Below are 6,314 nucleotides of genomic sequence, written 5' to 3'. Positions count from 1 at the left end.
TTTAAAAATGCCAAGATGGATGTTTTGAGTTGAATAATTAAAGCATATGAATGCTATGATCATTAATTTAGAAAGATGCAATTACAAAATAGATGTACATACTTATTTAAAAATATTTAAACATATATATTAAAAATTCAAGAGTGACCAACCAGGCGCAGTGGCTCACCCCTGTACTCCCAGCACTTTGGGAGGCCGAGGTGGACGTATCATGAGGTCAAGAGTTCAAGACAAGCCTGGCCAACATGGTGAAACTCCATCTCTACTAAAAATACAAAAATTAGCTGGGTATGGTGGCAGGCACCTGTAGTTCCAGCTTCTTGGGAGGCTGAGGCAGGAGAATCGCTTAAGGCTGGGAGGTGGAGGTTCTAATGAGCCAAGATCATGCCATTGTACTCCAGCCTGGGCGACAGAGCAAAACTCCATCTCAAAAAAAGAAAAAGGAATTCAAGAGGGACCACAAAAATTATAAAATACAATTGTTCACTCCCAGAAATACCAAGGTGAATAAAGTTTCTATGAAGAAAATTTCTGTCAGTCCAACAGAAGGCAGAAAAATGCAAAAATCCATAAATTTAAAATATCAATCTGACTTTAGAAATAATTCTTAATAGCTAATTACCTAAAATATGAGTAAATATTAAAATACATCAAATAGCAGAAATAAAAAGTGTATTTGAAAAATAATATTTATCAAAATCAAAACACACACAGAGACACACTCATGTGCATACATATTTACAGACAGTTAAGATCACAGAGGAAGTCTCAAAAATTTTAGATAATAGGAATTACATAGAACAGGTTATTTTTATTACAGTAGTATCAAATTTGAGTCATTAATATGAAAGTATCAAAACTCAATAAATGAAGTTTATCAGGCTTAAAGTTTACTCTTAATTAACTCAGGATGTGAAAAAGAAAACACAATTGGTAATATAAAATTTTCAGAACTACTTAATTAAATCTATAGGATGCATATATATTGCATTAAAAATAAAACAAAATAAGTAAGATATCTAAGAAAATAAATAGTTACGCATTTAAATTCAGTGGCCCTAATATCGACAAGATATACCTATTATTTATAGAATAAAATAAATAATAAAAATATAGATGAGAATTAATAAAACCAGAAAGGAATGAAATGAGAATTTTAACTCAAATTGGGTGCATTAGAAAAAAATTCACAAAGCTTATGAAATATACAAACCTGCAGCAAAATACACCACAAAACCTAGAGAAAACATATGACAATAGATAATTAATGAAAAAGTTTAAAAGTTGATAACACTACAGATAAAAGCATTAATATAGAGAGTCTTAAAATAAAGTACTACAAGCAAATAAATGAAACAAATGTTAAAATGTAGTAAACATAGTTTTTTCTAAAAAAATTTAACAAAATTATAGGAAAGTTAGAAAAAGTAAAATTAAAATATATAGAATAAGTAAGATGATAATAATAATAATTAAGGACATTATTTTAATGAAATGCCACAAATATTTACATACAGGCAGAAAACATTTTAAGGAAAGTATTATAATATCATTAATAAGGAGATAATGCTTACTCTTTTTGATACTTTTGAAGCAATTGTAAAGGATGAGCGCTGATTTAAATCAAAACATTCTGGGAAACTGGTCTAAACTTGTCACAAAATAAGACGAAAACAGCAAGAATTGAAGTCAGAAAGATGGCAGAAGCAGCACCAGGCCACTGCCCGTGTCTGTAAGACTGACTTAACAACAATATATGGATCAAGTTACCTTTCTGAGAATTCCAGAAGCCAATTAAAAAATTGTAGCACATAAATGAGGTCAAAGCCAAGAAGACTCACACCAAAGCAGGGATTTGCTTATTCCAGCTCCAAGCCCTATCTCCCATTTTACTCCAAAATTTAAAGATCTATCAGCAACCAGCTCTTCCCTCAATTGGAAAGAGAAGAATGAGCTATGTGTTCTGGCTTTTTGGGAACAAGCATGCTCTAGAGAGTAGTTTCTGTCTAGCCTGACTCAGAACACTGATTGGAAAGGCAGCATAGGATAGATGCCAGCTGCAAAGAAAAAATTACTGTGTGAATTACAGCCCAAGAAAGACTGAAGTAGTACATACAAATACAATGAAAAGTCAGAGAGTATGGACAACTGAGAAGAAAAGTCAAGCCTCTGTCACAAGAAAATTACACATGCAAGTCCAGAGATGATGCATCTTCAGGGAAGGGCTGAGAAGCTCTAGCAAGGCTGATTGGTGGAAGTGCTCTCCTGTACAAATGCAGTTCAGAAGACTGGAGAAAGGTTTTTTTTCATACAGTCAAATACCAGGAAAAGAGTACATGATATACAGAAAGAAAGAAGAAAGAAAGAAAGAAAGAAAGAGAGAAAGAAAGAAAGAGAGAAAGAAAGAAAGAAAGAAAGAAAGAAAGAAAGAAAGAAAGAGAAAGAAAGAAAGAAAGAAAGAAAGAAAGAAAGAAAGAAAGAAAGAAAGAGAAAGAAAGAGAGAGAGACAGAGAGAGAGAGAGAGGGAGGGAGGGAGGGAGGGAGGAAGGAAGGAAGGAAGGAGAGCGAGCAAGAGCAAGAGAGAAAGAAATATGACTTAATCAAAGGGTGTAACAGTGAGTTTCCAAAAACTGACCTTAAAGAAATGAACTATGGTTACCTAACAAAAACTCAAACTAAGAAATCATTTTTTATAGTACAAGAATACTAATCCACAAAAAGTGTCCTTCAAAAATGAAGAAAAGTTTAAGACTTTCACAGATAAATAAAGGCTGAGGCATTTCACTACCTAGATCTGCCCAACGAGAAATTCTAAGAGAGTTCTTTGAGTTGAAATGAAAGGAAGCTAGACAGCAACTCAAACCGTATGAAAAATATATAACTCCTTTCTAAAGGTAAAAACATGGACAAATAAAGAATCTGGTAGTATCATAATACTGGTGCATAGGTCACTTTAAATTCTGTATAGAATTTAAAGCATAACATAATTATAAATCTGTGTTAATTAATTAATATTAAAAGATTTAATTGGGGATATTAATAACATAAATGGGGTGTGTAGAGATGTAAATTAGAGTTTTAATATGCTATTAAACATGTTATCAGTTAAAAATAGATTGTTGCATAACCTTATATTGTTTATATAATCCCTATGGTAGCCATAAATAAAATTCCTATGGAAGATACATAAAAGATGAATAAACAATCAAAACAGTTCGCTCACAAAAAAATCAATGAAACATAAAGAAAGGCAGTGAGACAGTGAAAAAAGGGCAACATAACTATGAGACACACAAAACAATTAATAAAATGCCAAAAAATTTTTTTAAAAGAACCTATATGTTAAAAAAAAATAGCATTCCTACATTACTTTCTAACTATTGCTCCATTGTTCCATTTCATTCTTGCCTTTACAGGAGTTTTTTCAAAAAGGGTTTCTCTAGTCACTTTCTCTACTGGTTTGCCTTCCTAAATTCATCTCAACTTTTAACTAAAGCCAGACAAATATTTATGAAGTATGCATAAAGTATGGAGACTGAAGAAACCATCTACCCACTGTTGCCATTAATTTTGAACATTCCCATTAACGTTAAAATTCCCCTTATGCCACTCCTAGATCCATCCAGTTCACTTCTTTCTCCTTTAGAGATAATCACCATCCTGAATTTCTTTACAGTTTCCCATATGTTTATATTCCTAATAATCATATCTCAATATATGTTTCATTTTAAATGAGTGAAGTTATACTATATTTGTTAGTGACTTGCTTATCTTACTCAACATTATGTTTCTGAGATTCATCCATATATAAATACTATGTAGCTGAACTTCATTCACTTTCACTGCTGTATTCTACTGTATGGGTATATCGAAGATTTTCCATTTTATTGTTGATGAGCATTTGGGTTGTATCTAAATTTTTGCTACCCTAAACTGCATAGCTATGTGCATTCTTGTTCTTGTCTCCTTCTGTCAAACTATAGTGAAGGACCAAGCTTTTGGGATTTTCCTTAATATTTTGTGGATTGATACTTTTGTAAAATACACTAAAAATGCCTCATCAGTGTCAAATTGTTATAAAATTATATAAACCTTTACTCTGAAAAAAATGTCAACAGCAAGTCATTCACTATCAACAATTACTTTAAAAGTAAATGGATGAAACATTCTAATGAAAAAACAGGTTAGCTGAATTGATAAAAACAAAAGCAAATATAACTGTGTGCTCTCTGAAAAAGACTGAGTTTTGATTTAAGAATGCATATAGAGTGAAAGTGAAAAAATATAAAAAACTGTCCATGCAAATGGTAACCAAAAGAAAGCAGAGGTGACTATACTAATATCAAAGAATATTGACTTTGAGCCAAAACTGTCACAAGAGAGAGAAAAAAGACGTTATGAAATAATAAAAAGATCAATTTGATGAGAAGATTGATATACTTTACATATTTGTTCCCACCTAAATCTCTTGTTGAAATGTAATCCCCAATGTTGGAGGTGGAGCCTGGATTCACCTTTGAATCATGCAAATTGATTCCTCATGGGTGGCTTGGGCCATCATCTTGGTTATAAGTGAGCTCTCACTCTGAGTTCACATGAGATCTGTGAAGTATGTGGCACCTCTCATTCCACTCTCTCTCATTCCTGCTTTCAACATGTGACATACGAGCTCCTGCTTCACATTCCACCATGAGTAAGAGCTCCCTGAGGTGTCCTCAGAAGTCTAGGAATGTTAGCACTATGCTTCCTATACCATCTTCAGAACCATGATCTAATTAAACCTTTTCTCTTTATAAATTATCCAGTCTCAGGTATTTCGTTACAGCAATGCAAGAATGGCCTAACACAGAAAATTGGTACCAAGAGTGGGATATTGTTACAAACATACCTGACAGTTTAAAAGCAGCATTGGAACTGGGTAGAGACTGGAAGAGTTTGGAGGGCTCAGAAGAAGACAGGAAGATGTGAGAAATTTTGGAACTTCTCAGAGACTGGCTGTAAGGGTTGTGACCAAAATGCTGATAAGGACATGAAATGAAGTCCAGGCTGCTGAGGTCCCAGGTGGAAATGGGGAACTTATTGGGAACTGGAGCAAAGGTCATGTATGTTATGCCTTAGCAAAGAGCTTGGCTTTATTCTGTTCATGCCCTAGATACGTATGGAAGTTGGAACTTAAGAGTGATGATTTAGGGTATGTGGCAGAAAAAATGTCTAAACAGCAAAATTCAAGATGTAGCCTGGCTGCTTCTTACAACTGTGCTAAGATGTGGAAGCAACAAAATGACTTAACAGTGGAAGTTAATTTAAAAGGGTAGAGCAGAAACGTTTGAAAAATTTGCAGCCTAGCCATGTGGCAGAGAAAGAAAACACATTTTCAGGAGAGGGTATGATGAACCACTTGTTAGAGAAATTTGCATGACTAAAAATGAGACAAGTGCTGATTGCCAAAGCAATGGGAAAAAGGCCTCAAAGGTATTTCAGAGACCTTCATGGCAGTTTGTATCATCACTGACTTAGAGGTATAGGAGGGTAGATTGATTTCCTGAGCCAGGACCAGCCTAGAGCCCTACTGACCTGCCCAGTGTCAGAACACTGCTCCCCGTATCCCAGCCTAAGGCTCCAGCCTTGGCTCTACAGGCCCCATATAACACTAATGCAGCTGTTCCAGAGAGCACAAGCTACCATAAACCCTGGTATTTTCCACATGATGTTAAGCCCGTGGACACACAGATTGCAAAAGTAAATGAGGCTTGGCATCATCCACCTATATTTCATAGGATGTGTGGAAAAGCCCAGCAGAAGCCTGAATGGTAGAACCCTCACAGAGAACTTCTACCAGGGCAATGTCAAGGGGAAATGTGGGGTTGGAGCACCCACGCAGAGACCCCAGTGGGGCATTGCATAGTGGAGCTCTGCAAAGGAGGCCACAGTTCTCCAGACAGCAGAATGATGGATCCACTGGCAGCTTGCACGCTGTGCCTGGAAAAGCTGCAGGCACTCAACGCCAACACATGAGAGCAGCCTTGAGGTCTGAACCTTGCAAAGTCATAGAAGCACAACTGTCCAAGGCCTGAGGTGTCTACCCCTCACAGCAGTGTGCCCTGGATGTAAGGCATAGAGTCAAAGGAAATTATTTTGGAGCTTTCAGACTTAATGACTGCCCTGTTGGGTCTGAACCCTGCAAAGCCATAGAGGCACAGCTGCCTAAGGCCTGGGGAGTCTACCCCTCACAGCAGTGTGCTCTGGTGTAAGAGTTAGAGTCAAAGGAGATTATTTTGGAGCTTTAAGACTTAATGACTCCCTGTTGGGTTTCA

The sequence above is a fragment of the Piliocolobus tephrosceles genome, chromosome 8, assembly GCF_002776525.5.
Source record: "Piliocolobus tephrosceles isolate RC106 chromosome 8, ASM277652v3, whole genome shotgun sequence".
In the NCBI taxonomy this organism is placed as follows: Eukaryota; Metazoa; Chordata; class Mammalia; order Primates; family Cercopithecidae; genus Piliocolobus; species Piliocolobus tephrosceles.
This window is presented reverse-complemented; position numbering follows the sequence as displayed.